The sequence below is a fragment of the Carettochelys insculpta genome, chromosome 11 (assembly GCF_033958435.1).
Source record: "Carettochelys insculpta isolate YL-2023 chromosome 11, ASM3395843v1, whole genome shotgun sequence".
NCBI classification, from domain to species: Eukaryota; Metazoa; Chordata; order Testudines; family Carettochelyidae; genus Carettochelys; species Carettochelys insculpta.
Window position 1 is genome coordinate 37649075 of NC_134147.1, and position 14979 is coordinate 37664053.

A 14979-nucleotide genomic window follows, 5' to 3' on the forward strand; every position below is an offset into this window, starting at 1 on the left:
AACCCCTGTGAATGTTGAGACCCTATGGTAAACCAATATCACTTTAAGGGCAACTGCCTGTGTGGAAAAAAAGTGCAGGGATAGAGCCAGACCTGTACCTGGCCTCTTTTCTTTCTTGTCTTCCAATCACAGAAGTAGCTCTGTAGCAATTTAAAATAAATACCCTCTCCATCTGAGACTATCGTTATGTGAAGCACTGTTATGCTTTGCCAAAAACAAGTCAAGGCTTCACTGTCCACATGAAATGATTTCATAATGGGAGCTGGACAAATATATGCGCAGAGCAAAGAGATGAAATGGCGTAGATTTTCTTTCCAGGTTCCTCAACAATTTATTTTTAGTGACTTCAGAAAGTCACATTCTGGAAAAAAAAAATCAGGAAGAAGTTGCAATATTTCATGGATGTAGTATCTGTCAATAGAATGAAGAGCACATCAGACTCAGCAATGGTGGACCAGAAAAAAGCAAAGTGTCATATTCCAGACAATGTGTGTCATGCCCTTTAATTCACTGGGGCACATGTCACATCCCACTGTATGATACTACCCTCCCCTTACATTATACAAGCAATTTTTTATCCCTCTGTCTTCTCTCACATGTGAAAGAAGCCAGGTGTTAAACAATGTGAAAATGTATTTACATAGGATTCATTTAAGAAGTTTATTGAACTGGGACACAGTGAGGGTGGCCAGATAGTAAGTGTGAAAAATCATAATGGGGGTGTGGGATAATTGGCAGCCGTATAAGAAAAAGCTCTGAGTAACAGTGTGTCCCCACAAAAATTCAGGACACCTGACCACTCTTGACACAGTCTATCACCATTAAGAAAATGTCCATGGTACTTTTAGTTAGCATAGAACAGGCAATTCAGGCTTCTCCAGAACTCCTGCCTTTCCCCAGAACAAGTTTTTTCTCCAAAAGGACTATTTCCATATAACAATGACAGTAGGTGTTGTTCCAGCTGCCATACACTTACTTTTTTCTCTTTCTTCTTTTCCTACCTCTCCTTTTCCGGTCTTCTTCCCATTTTCCTGACCTTTCCCTTCCCACTCTGCCACCCCATTGGCCTCTTCTAACTCCTCTCACCACCACTTACATCCTCTCATCCCAGCTGTTCTGCCAGTCACTGTCTTGAGAGTTCTTGTAGCAGTCAATTGTAACTGCAGAGATTCTCAACCCCTCCAGCTAAAAACACTATCTAATACAAAGAGAGCAATCACCAGATACTTTGTCACACCATGAGGCTGTATATGAAAGCTGCTATCACCAGAATTTAGTGTTGGGAATGGGATTTTCATAATAACTCAGCTTTGGCCTAAGGACTCTTATTAGTATTAATTGTGCAACTCCTAATGACTTCAATGGGAGTTGAGTTCATTCAGCACTTCTAAAAATATCAGCCTCAGACTGCTCCTAGCATGAAACACCAATAACAGTTGTGAAATCTAACACAAATAGCAATTCACAGTGATGCTGAAAGGACAGTACATCATCCTCTCGCAAAGGGATGAAACACTGGGAGATGAAGGATATGAATTGTGCAACTAGGGCACAGTCCCACATATTGAAATGAACTTGGTTTTCACTAATTATTTGTACTGAACTCAGGGGTCATTTATTGACACTGTATCTGACACAGACATAGAAAAACAAGAACACTTGTACATGAAGGGATGAGGTTTAATTTTTAGATCGGTTCTTGCTACATTTTAGATACACTTTCTCTTTCTTGGCAAAATACTGATTTTGAAGTTTTTGACCGAAAGATGTGTAAAATTATAAATGGCCAACCACCTCACTATTGACTAGACATTAAAGGAGGTTCCATATGCATTGTTTATTCCAATAAGTACGTAATATAAACAACAGAACAAAAGTACTCCTTTCTATTATACAGGTTGGACTTGTCTAATCCAGACACTCTTGTTCTGCAAACTCCATATTCTGGCATAATTTTGGTTAGCCAAATGACCACTTATCATGGGTGTGATTAAGCTTCCTGAGATCCCATAACATTTGTCTACAGCCACCAGTCCTGGCTCTGTGTTCTGTGCTGTTATTTAGCTGTAGTTTACTCCAAATGTCTTCTAAGAGCCCGGGAAGCCCTGGAAATGTTGGTAATTTGCCAGAAAATATTGACCTCCCATAATCTGGTAAATTCTCTTGTCTGGCACCAGTCAGGTCCTGAAGGTGCCAAATGAGAAAGGTTCAACCTGTTGTATTTGCATAAGGCTAAAACGTGTGTCATGCCATGTCCCTTTAGAAGCATACTTCATACACGTTTTGGAGGAAGGTAGGTTCCCAGAAGAGAATGTGCATGCTTAAAAAAAATAATTAGGCTGTCACTTGCCTTGTGAATATTCAGATGTTTCAATATATTGGGATATAGAAGGTCAGTACTGAGAAGAGGGATGAACATGATGTTTGTTCTCTTCTCCCCCATCAAATATATCTACACATTTATGATACTCAGAAAATTAAATTTTCATCCTGTTGTGCAGTTAGAATACAAGGGGTTTCACTGCATAGTAACGATGAAGCAGACTGAAACACTAGTACTGTACGTACCAGGAAGAAAATCAGATGCAAGGTTTACTTGTTCTCACAGATGTAAATCAGAGAGATCCCCTGGACTTAAGTGGCTGCCGGACTGGACTTTACATGTTGCTTTTTGCACGTGACAGTGTATTCTGTAGTTTTAATAAAGAAGCATCACTATGTGCTGTATTACAACTCAGAGTGATATTGATTTCCAGCAGTTCACTAGGATGTAACAGGAAATGATGCTCAACATTCTAATTACTGTGCCTCCCAGCAGGCGCACTCAGTTTGGCGTAGGTATTATCATGAAGGCACCTGCTAGCAGGACATGCTGCATCTTATACAAATACAGAGAGCAGGGGTGTTGGGACTCAATGGTATAATGGGAAATAATACAATCCCAGATTGAGGGAAAAGTTCAAGTGGAAGCTGAATCAATGGACGGTAACGTGTGTTTGCCACAAATGCAGTAAGGCCTCCATTTGTTCTATTCCTGTTGAGCCCAGTGGGAGTCCCGTGACTTCTGGGAAGGGTCCAGTCTTCGTAATATCTATGGGAGGGGTTATTTAAATCATGGCCATTTTTATGAGTCACACAACTGAAAGCAGAACTTTCAAGTGACAGTGTGGGCATGGCAGGAGCACTGGGAGACTGGTCTCCCAGCACTCTGTGTAAACCTCCTCCATGAGCAAAGCAGCTAGCAATGCTGGGAGCCTGTTTACACTGGTGCCTCACAATGTTGTAACTTTCTATGCTTGTGGTGAGAAGGGAGAGGGAAGGAGTTCACACCCTTGAGCCAGAAAGTTACAGCACAGTAAAGTGGTAGTGCAGACTGGCTCAGTGAAAAAATTGATTATTCCCATCAAGCTTTTTTTTTTTTTAAATATTGCTTTCAGTCAAAACATGATGCAAGTTTAAACCACAACAGAACAGTCCTGAAACGTACTTTTTTTTGAAATTAGTCTACAATAAGAATTCACTCAGAGCAAGACCAAGACGCTTGCAGATGAGATGGAAACTCTTGCAGCATCTAGGATACAAGTGATCAAATGGTGTAGATCAGTTCAACTCAATTTATACCAGCAGAGAGTCTGGCCTATTACATTAATTTTTCAGGTGCTCAGAGCTATAGGTTATATTTTAGCATTGCTCTTGGGGTGATAATGGGATTTTGGCCATTGACTCAGTGAGGTCAGGTCTTCTTCATTAAGGTACATACACTGGAATAAGGGAATCAGGGTAGAGCTGTGACCGGCCCTGTTCAATCAACTTATATTTGCAAGGCTCATGCTTCAGGGTTAAAAATTGCTGTGTACACATTTGTGCTCAGGCTGCAGCCCAAATTGTAGCATCCTTCCCCATCATGGCTTCACAGAACTTAGGCTCCTAATGCTTACACAGTAATTTTACAGTCCTGCAGCCCAAGCGTAAGCCAGATGACCTGGACCTACTGTGGGTGTTTAACTACAGATACATAGTTTCTATGTATAATTACTGAAAGAAAGCACACAGATGCTGTTTAACATACTGTTAAATTATGCTTATCATGCTTACTACTTCCACATCTCCATCTGTCCATGGAAGTGGAAATAGGGACCCTGATGCATCTTCTGGCTTGATGTTCTAACAACAAACACCAATAGATGGTTTCCCTCATGAACACCCCTACTGTAAAAATTGTTCCAGCACTCCTGTGATCTCCCGTAAGTGTTTTATAAAATAGACACATTCTACATTAATATGTAACTGGGAACAAGCATCCAGTTATTTTCCCATCTCTTCATGACTTTTATAGTTGCAATTTAAGTGAATGATTTTATAAGGATTATTCCTCACTACTACCAACAAATTCCAGTAAACACCAAAACAAAGATGCTCCTGACAGACATTTCAGCTATACTGATTCAGGATAAATCATCTAAGAACAGTGAGTTGAATATTTTCAGTAATGGAACTTCTTACCAGAGAATTTCAGCTGAAGCATCGTTTGAGCCATGTTGATTTCAAAATGTGACTCACAAAAACATCCCCCACTAATGGCATTTTGGAAGAACCTAATCTCTACTGGAGATACGAAGAAATGAAGCAGAAGGCAAAGAGAAAAGAACTAGACCCTCATTCAGCAAGCTACTTAACTACATGAGTAGCCCTGACAAAAAATTAAAACAATTATTCTGTGCTCAAGTACTTTGCTGAGAAGCCTTAGAGAGGAGAGAAGATAAAGACTTTCTAAAACATGCATTAGGAACAAGGAAGGTTGTGAGCACACTGAGCACTGTTTAATTGGCCTGCACCACTAAGATAGGACAGAGGACTATAGTTATTAATAATAAATTCCTGAAGAATTTTAGCAGTTTTAAAATTTTAGATATTTAATTCTCAGCAGCAACCCACATGAAAGATTCAGAATGTATGTCTCTGTTTTGTTAATATTTGTAAGTCATTTGGTGATTTATTCAATACATTTAGCTTAAAAAAAAAAAAACATTTTGGCCTACAAGGGCCAAAACCTGCTCTCCATCCTCAGGTGAACAGATCAATTCAGTAAAGCTAACGCTTTGTGATAAATATGTATGTGACAACAATGCAAGGTGAAGTGTTTTAAAGATGCATTTGACTTGTAACAGCGCAACATGCTGCATGATACATTTTAAAAAGTGCACTCAAGCTATAGCAACTGCCCCAGGAAGCCAGTCCTTTTCTCTCCTTTTAAGGTTGGAATGGAAGCAAAATATCCAGCATTTGAGACTACTTCTTGTGTAGTAACTGACTGCACAACTAAGTGATACAAACTGCAAAATTACGAATGGTGAGGGAGATCCAGCGGGATGGATGAAAGCAGCATAGTGAAAGGAACATTGGCCCATTCCCATGACTCACTTGAGCAGTCTTACAAGAGCAACCTACCTGACTTTGACTGGAATTCTAGCCTCAGTAGGATTTGTCCTGTGGCCTGTGCATTCTGAGGCAACTAACTAATAACGACCATTGGCTAATTATAGGCACTTGGAGGTAGATTTTCATAAGCTCCTAAATCACTTTGGAACACCAACCCCATAAAAAAGTTATGGAAGGTCAATGGGACTGGTGCCCATAAGTCATCTGTCTGCTTTTGAAAAATTTCATCACCGCCTTGCATGTTAACACAAAAGCCCAAATCTTTACAATTTTGTCCTTGAACTTCCGTGGTGTGTGCATATCTACTTTGTACCCCAGAGACCAGCAGTGAAATGCATAACCTTAACATGGATGGAATAGGTGTGCCCTCCCCACCCCCAGCAAGAACGACATTTTAACTATTTCTAAGAGATCAATGGCTGCAAATGAGTTTAGTCCATATACATGTGACCCTTATGTAGCCTCCTGCTCCCAGAGGAAGGAGCAAGAACCAGTAGCTACACAACGGATCATCCCTAAGCAGTCAGTCAATAAAAAACAGTTGAAAAACCACAGCTGCAAAGATAAGAACACCCAGGAGCAGAGGAATTTCATCCTGCTCACTATTCAGAATTCCTAGGCAGAGAGACATTGCAATAGAGGAGAAGCAGAAGACAGGTTGCTGGAAGAAGCCGTGACAAAGCTGTACCTCATCTTTTCCTCTTTCCTTTCTCACAAACTTAGGTAAAAAGAGTTTTTGGGGAACTCTTGAACACTGGCCTGACTTCTGCAATTAGGGCAATTATTTGGAGGATACCTACTAGGAATCACAAGGCCATTACACACACACACTATTTTTTCCCTGAGTTCTGAGCTATTTTTACATCAAGTGACTATCGTGCCTTTCCTCCCTGGAGAGAATAAACCATCCAAAATGAACAGTTGCTGGTGGAAGGACGAGCCCAGAGACTGAGTGTCAGGAAACAGGAAAGTTTGGGACCTCTAATTGGATAATGTAATGGTATCTGGGGCTGTTTTCAACTGTTATCACCCTTTCACAGTTCAGCAGGTTGCTCTCCCTTTGTTCAGCCAGTTCCAGTTTAATCCCATGTCTGGTTGTTCCTTGTTATAACACCAGGCTTCCCACAGGATCTTCAGTCTCAGGGGACAGACATGTTAGGCTGTAGCTTGACAAATAATCAGTCCTGTAGCACTTTAGACTAACAAATTTATTGGGTCATGAGCTATTGTGGCTTCCATGACACTTTATGAGGGTCCTTCCAGATGGAACAGCTTGTAACATGAGATCCTGAGTTTCTCTGATTCATATTGATACAGCTGTAACATACATAATGATATAAACATGTAACAGTAATGCTCATTTTTTAGATACAATTAAAATGCATGGCTGCCTTCCCCTCCAGTTTTAAACCCAACCTCCTGTACTTGGACGACAGGGTGGAAAGAGGGAAACAAATATTTGTAGGCCACATTGACAGAGCAGGGCACAAAACAAATCTTCAACAAATACGAAGTCCCCTTGTATTTCGTACCATGTGGCACGTTAGAGGAAGCAAGGGAAGTCCAGAGGAAGCAAGGGAAAAATTGGAGACCTGGTTCAGCACCATTTTTATTCTGCTCATTTACCTAACATACATAGGCAATTGCTGCCACTGCATACAGCAATAAGGCATTTGTGCATGCAGATGGGTTTAAGTGTATGCACAAAATAGGTGCAAAAGAGAAGAAGCAACAATTCTCTTCTGTCTTTGGGCCTCAGCCTTATAGGAGGAAAAAAAAAAAACCTCAAACCTTAAATGATGCCCAAATGTCAGCCAGCACTAGCATTAAAAGCAGAGAGGCTTATAAGGGGCTTTTTTCTAGAATTTAAGTAATATTTTTATCTAAATACGTGTCAGGGCCTGCAGCAGAGCCAATCTCCCAGCAACCTGATGGGCTGCCTGATTGGATGCACTGCCAGATTAGTTGGAAGAGTCTGTCGGTACACCATCTCTCAAGCTGCAATTCAACAGCTACTCCAAGCATTTGCCTATGTCTGAGAGAGATCCTCTGCCTGTTTGTTCCTGGCCTTTCTCCAGTTTTGCCACACTTGAGGTGACACGGTTATGACCCTGGGCTCAGACTCTTAAATCTGTTGGGATCTTTGGCTCTGACACTTGGCCTATGATTCCAGGTTACCAATACTTGCTCTAAGCACCAGGCACAACTGTTCAATATCCCAGTCATTAGCAATAAGGTGCAAATGCCCCTTAACTCATTGCACCTTCTTTTATTAGTTTCGCTACTGGGGCTATTCCTCAGGGGAACATATAAACATCTCGTCCTCCTGGGTCATCACAAAATAAAACATTAGACATTATGGCTACGTCTACACGTGAAGCCAACATCGAAATCGCTTATTTCGATGTAGCAACATCGAAATAGGCTATTTCGATGAATAACGTCTACACGTCCTCCAGGGCTGGCAACGTCGATGTTCAACTTTGACGTTGCGCGGCACCACATCGAAATAGGCGCTGCGAGGGTACGTCTACACGCCAAAGTAGCACACATCGAAATAAGGGTGCCAGGCACAGCTGCAGACAGGGTCACAGGGCGGACTCAACAGCAAGCCGCTCCCTTAAAGGGCCCCTCCCAGACACAGTTGCACTAAACACCACAAGATCCACAGAGCCGACAACTGGTTGCAGACCCTGTGCCTGCAGCATGGATCCCCAGCTGCCGCAGCAGCAGCCAGAAGCCCTGGGCTAAGGGCTGCTGCCCACGGTGACCATAGAGCCCCGCAGGGGCTGGAGAGAGAGCATCTCTCAACCCCCCAGCTGATGGCCGCCATGGAGGACCCGGCAATTTCGACGTTGCGGGACGCGGATCGTCTACACGGTCCCTACTTCGACGTCGAACGTCGAAGTAGGGCGCTATTCCAATCCCCTCATGAGGTTAGCGACTTCGACGTCTCGCCGCCTAACGTCGAAGTTAACTTCGAAATAGCGCCCGACGCGTGTAGCCGCGACGGGCGCTATTTCGAAGTTAGTGCCGCTACTTCGAAGTAGCGTGCACGTGTAGACACAGCTTATGTGCCACTTTCTTTAGTAGACCAGATTCTATTACCACACTCAGTCCATTTGGCTGCATCAGGTTCTTGACAATGACATCAAATGTATAAGAATTGTTCCAGGTGTAACCCACACACCTATGTGTGGCTCACTGCCCCATGTAGTGGCACCTAGACCACTGCACAGCAACAAAATGTGCCCTCTACAGCCTAAGCTAAGTAGCTTTTAGCTCAGACTGTAAAGGCACCTTCACTTAGCTCCACAAGTTCCAGGTTCAAGTCTACCTGTGGGAAGCTACCCGGGAATGGAGAGACAACAGATACAAAGGAACAGACAATAGCTCCCTACATAAACAAAGAATGCTTTGCAGATAGGACTACCATGTTCTGATGGGATTTTCACCCCTAACAATAAGACAAAGAATCTTGATGAGCTAAAATATACACATAAGACAACCATGATTCAAAGCCTTGTGATTGTTCATTGGTTTTGGGCTTAAGATGTTACAGCCACTTTTTTATGATTATTTTAACAGCAGTTTTATTTTGAGGAGTTCAGATCTATCAATCTACCCTTGAAACTCCCACTAACCTTGACAAGAGAGCTAACAGCAGGATGCCTGGATCCAATCCAAAGTTTCTGACAATACATACACTTAGGCTGTTTGCAAACATGACCACATGTACACTTCATAATGCAATCCCACAAGAGTGGTTTTATTAACTCTCACACACTCTGGGGTCAAAGGCTGGCATGCCATGGAAGTGGTCCCCAAACAAGTAGACATTAATTTTATTATTTATACCCTGAAAAGCATCTCTGAGCCTCAGTCACGTACAAGGATGTCACTGTGCTCGGTGCCAGAACAAAAGACAACCTCTAGCCCTAAAAGCTTTCAAGCTAAACAAAAGTAACATTATTGTAGCCATCATCATTCTGGTCTCTCAACCCAGTACACATGGATTATTTTTACTAAGAACAAGAATGATCACCAGGAGCGCTCAGAACCCACAGTGATAACAGTGACATAACTATAAAAATGATGGGGATGTGCAAGTCACATTGAGATCAATGGACACATTCATGGAGGCATGAACACTACTATCCCAAGTCACTAAGCTCCATGATTCCAACCAGAGGCCACATGTGGAGAGCTTTCTCCACAGGCTTTGATTTTAGCCTGAATCTGAACAGCAATTTTCCAGCATTCTACCTAGGGATGGCAGGCGTCCAGTTTTCAACTCCAAGTGTAATTATAGGAGCTTTGAATACCCAAGCAAAAATAATAGGATATTATCTTAGAGATACTGTTAAAAAACATCAGCCCTGATTTTCAACAATACTGAGAACTACATTATAGTGTCATTGAGAGAAAGGCAATTATGTAGTTAACTGTATGATAACCTATTTTCAAAATTTATCTATCTTTGTCACCTGCAATAACAGACGGTTTATTTTTCTTTCACTTTGCTTAGCCATAAATCTATTATTTGCTTTGGAAAAAGTAATACACAAAATGTGTCTTGAAAAAAAACAACAACAAAATTTAAGGTCTCCAGTTGCACAGCAAAGGACTCCAGTCATATGAACTATGGGATGTGCCAAATTGCCCCTATACAATTCAGATAATCGTCAAACTGCATGTTTCATGTTATGTTCCATTTTACTCATAATGAAGTATGATGTAACCCAACATGACCTGGCAGGACCTCACATTTCAAGACAGCATGACAGAAAGCATTCAGTGGACGAGTTTCTTTGTTGGGATTATGCTTCCCACTGATAGTTTCCTTTCAACAGATGTCTGACTGTGAAAGGACAAAAATTTAATTGCAACTTATTATGAAATACCAAGAATGTCAAATTCTGAATTTCCAACTAACAAAGGTAATAATGATTCTGTCCCTTCCCCTTTTTTCATCCACATTCTGCTACCCTGCTTCAGTACTAGGGTAAGGCATATCATTTTGAGTAACTTAACGTGAGTTAGTTATGGTGAGGCTTTTGAACTGGCAAAACATGTTCTTTAACTGAAACGGAATTTGCCAGTTTACTGGAAAAATACCAGAAGAAAATTGTGGAATCATGTTGGGTTGCTAAGCAACCAATAGTTCCAGTGTCACTTGTTTGTGATCAATTCAAGTCATTCATCAGGCTGTGAAGCACCATGCCAAGGAATTCCAACAAATTTGTTCCTTGGGAAAGCCACAGAGATTTCCTGAAACACAACAACACTTTCAATCTTAGAAGATAAACTTAGATGTTCCTTTGATGAAATGTAATATGTTAATTCATTATTTTTAACATAATCCTAATGGGCAAAGCTTTAATTAACTAACTACTCCATTGTAACACATGCAAGAGAAAATGGAGTAATTAGTGCTGCTTAAAGTAGTCACTGTCTTCTCCCACTGGGAAAATGAAGAAGGACGCCTCTTTATCATGCAATTGTACACAAAAATCACTATAGTAAGGTAGAGCTAGCTTTTGTTGGTTTCTTTTTCCAGTGATATGTGATAAATTAGATTTTTAATGACAAACAAAATGGCTGCAGTCCAACCACACTAGGTAGACATAAAATGCTGTGAATAACATAATATTTCATTTAAAAGGAATGCTTATCTCTGGGCTTTCTGGAATAACTATTATGTCTTCATTCATTGTTTAATTACAAATGTGGCCCACAGTAAAAGCCCATAATAATTACATTCTCTATAAACAGAGTCACTGAGTTAAGGATAAAACTGTAATCAAAATGCACATAATTGAAAATACAGTATCCTTACTGTCCTGTTTTAGCCTCTGGTTCAGAATTCAATTTCTCATACTTTGATTGTTTAACTGAAGCCAATAATACAGTATAGCATTTTAATGTAAAAGCTGTACTTGTATTTATGGTAAAACTTCCAAAAGAACAATTGGCTTACAATTTTGTTCATGGATATTTCTCAAAATTTTCATGCAAAATCTGTGGTTATTTTCTCATTTGCATAGCTTATTTTGTCTCATGTCTTGTTCACGTTATAAGACGTGCTCTCGTAGTCAACTTACTCAGGCAAAACTGCCATTGACAAGCAAAGGACCCCGCTTGTGTATGTAATGCAAAAGCTGGATGCACAAGCCTTTTCAATTCCATTAAACAATATAGACTATTTTTTTAATGTAAGAGGCACTACCTTTCACTCTAACTAATACCAGAGGTGAATTCACAATATTTGTTCAAAAGTGCTCAGTAGTTCTTATGAAGTTCTTCCAAAAACATTTCATTAAATTACATTGTAGAAAGTGTTATCAGATAAAATATCACTCAAGTCACACAAAAGGAGACTACTCAAACCACATTTGAAGTTTCTCAAGGACATGTATCAGAATTACTAGTAATGAAAATATATGCTTATAAAGAACCATGGTGCATTTTCAAACATGATTTTACAACTTTTCTGTCCACCTCTCTAAAACAAGGCATGTCAAAAACTTGAACCAAATTTTAGGAACTGCATGTGAAAAGGCAACTTCTGTTTCCTGGTGCAAAGGCTTGTGTGGGCTATTTGTTGATTTATTCTACTACAGTGCATCCTTTCAGCAGGCTTCTAGGCAAATCAGAAAATGTAAGTGGAACTACTTAGTCGACAAAGACTTTGTGGTTAGCAAAATTATAAATAGAGGTACCTCTTGGTTAATGTTGTACAATCCAAGTTAATAAACTCTTGCACATCACTAATACCCGGAAGTTCTCGCATTTCTCTCTATTTTTGGAGAATTCATCTACATTTCATGGAAAGGATGAATTACACAACTCTAATGAGAGCTGTTAAATATTTGTAAGGAAAATAGATGACTACTGAAAAAATGACCCCCATCCCCCGCAAAAAAGTGAAAATATACATCCCCTAAGGAAAGAAAAAAAGCAGTCCAGTTGCAATTTAAAGACTATCAAAATAATTTATTAGGTGGTGAGCTTTCGTGGGATAGACCCACTTCTAAGTTCACCATCTAATAAATAATTTTGTTACTCTTTAAAGTGCTACTGGACTGCTTTTTTGTTTTGATAGAATATAGACTAACCCGGGTATCTCTGTTACTATTCAACCTAAGGGAACAGAAACTGAGGTTTGCAAACTTCAATTTTTACAAAGCAGCGAGAAATTCCAAAGCACCAATCCTAAAGCTCAAGCTATTAGTCTTTGGGAGCTTGGCTAGGCAGACGCAAAACGGATCTCTCTCCTCTTCTCCACCTGCTATTCTGCTGAAAGTTTCCCCTGGTGTTTTCTAGAGCACTGCAGCTCAAACTTCAGCCGGGCACCGTTCTGCACAGTGCACCACGCCTCGCCCTTACGGGAGAACCTGCCGGAGCTATGGACAGACCATCTCAAAATGCCTCTGCCTTGGAGCTGCGTGAGGAAGCATCTAGGTGGAGTCCTACACCCCAAAACACGCGTGAGGCGAGGCGCCTCTCTCCCGGAGCCGCTGCAAAGCGCACCGAGATCCCCGAGCGCAGCCGTGCCGCTCCGCGGCCCCTCGGTACTCCCCAAGGCTGCACAAAGCCTCGGCGGGCTGCAGCCAGCGAGGAGGCACATCCCTGTCAAAGCGGAGCAAAGCCACGCCGCGGCTGGGCGTTCACTCTGCGGCAGGGATCGCCGGCGGGACCCAGAGGCTCGGTGCCATCCGCTGCTCTCCGGCGCTTTCACCCCCCTGCCTCTGCCTCAGCTTCCCCCAGCCGTGCAGCGCAGGCTCCCCCAGGGCAGGGCAGGGCGCCTTGGCGGCGAGACAGAGCCCGCCCCACATCCCCCACTTCCAGCGTCTGCCCCCGCCAGCCACACCCCGCCCCCGCACTACCTTGCAGCCCGGGCTTGCGGTGCCAGCTGCGGGCGCGGCTGGGGCTGGGGCTGGCGCGCCTTGCTGGGACGAGCCCGGAGCTGGCCGGGGAGCCCGCTCGCCTGCCCGCAGCCGGCGGAGGAGAGCTCCGAAAGGAAGCCGGCTCCCTCCGTGACTGGCATTAAGATCTCCTCCGGCGGAGCTTCCCGGGCGCCATGGCAACCGGCCCCCCAACCTGCAGCTCCCCCCCTCCCCAGCCTCCGCACGCGCCGCCGCTGCGCTGGGGGGCGGCCGAGCAGGCAGCGCTGCCCCACCCGCCCGAGCTGGCCAGGCTGGGGCAGCTTGCAACCCCCCAGCCCACGCCCACCGCCAGCAGCTGGGGGCTGCTGCCCCCTCTCGCACTGGGGCAGCCCGGCTGAGCGGCGAGGTGGGGAGCAGGTGGGGCGCGCTCACCTGGCGGTGCCTCTCCAGCGCGGCAGCGCCCAGGGCTCCCTCTGGCTGGCCCGGTGGCGTCCTGTCCCGCTCTCCGCCGCCTGCCTCGGCTAAGCGCCCGCCTCCTCCCCCCGCTGCTAGCTGGGTGCCGTCCCAGCATGTTCACCTCCCTTCTCCCCGGGGGCTGGGCAGCTGCCTGCCTCTCCGCCCGGGCGCTGGGACAGGTTGGAGGGAGGGGGCGCTGCTCGTGGAAACGCCCCCGTGGGGTGCTTGTCGCACTGGCCCCGGGAGGGGGGCAAGGAGGGCACAACAGAGGCTGGGGGTGGGGAGGTGCCAGATGCAAGCGCTGAAAGCTACAAGGGAGAGTGAGGGCCTATGTTAATGACTTTGTTGAGATGTGGTGCCCTCACTGAGCCCTAAGAGCACATGAAACCAAATGGCATAGCCTTGGCCGCAAGTGGGTCCTCCCCGTCCATCACTGTACCGGGGGTGGCACAGCTGGAAAACGCAATTTCACTATAACCCAAAGGAAAGGAAAGGGACAGCATAAAGAACAGGAAAATAAGGGTTGAATGGAAGAGGGGGGGCACTCTACAGGCAAGACACTTCAAACAATAGCCTGAAGTGCCAAGAGAGGTGGAGGGAGAGCTCACTACCTATATTGATTAAATCAATGCGCCTGAATAAAACACCAGACTCTTCTTCTTGCATCTAAATCAGGCCTCTCCCTTTTCACTAGAGACAAAATTTCATATCCCCCCCACTCACACAAGGCAGGTGCTGTAAACAAATTATAACCATAGCAGATTAGGTAAATTAGAGCATCCTGAAAGTTAATTAATCCCACATCATTTGAAATTCCTTACACAATCATTTTTCTCCAACTCCCTCCTTCCCCTTACCTTTCTTTTCCCCACCTAGTCAAATTAACTCCTTTTGCATGAGTGAGCATTTAGAATCCCTGGAACATATTGAAGAACTGGAAAGTTTGGCTTTTACCTCTGTATATTTTCCTTGAATATTTTTAACCCATAGAGTAACAGAATTTTCCTCCGTTAAGGCAGGCTGCTGAGGGGACACCATCACTGCTGTGGCAGCGTGTTTTTTAACACAGGAAAGAGGGATGAAGGATTTTGTGAGCACTTTGACTTCTCATACAGTTTCCTACTTCACTGCTCTCTTAGAAATGTGACCTTCCCATTGTCCTCACCCCTACACAGTGTTCCTGCTATTGTTTTCC

The 14979-nt window shown here is 43.5% G+C and overlaps 1 protein-coding gene across 5 annotated transcripts in view; it reads right to left on the reverse strand.

Moving 5' to 3' along the window:
- CHL1 (cell adhesion molecule L1 like) overlaps nt 1-13849 on the reverse strand; it is a 200602-nt gene extending 186753 nt beyond the window's left edge. For 3 of the 5 annotated variants that reach the window (XM_075004833.1, XM_075004829.1, XM_075004834.1), the window contains exon 1: nt 13761-13849. The gene's annotated coding sequence lies outside the window, so the exon portion shown is untranslated. Of the gene's footprint in view, nt 1-13328; nt 13416-13760 lie in introns of those variants that run through there. The other 2 variants (XM_075004832.1, XM_075004830.1) reach the window with 2 other exon arrangements.
- Nucleotides 13850-14979: the final 1130 nt, after the last annotated feature.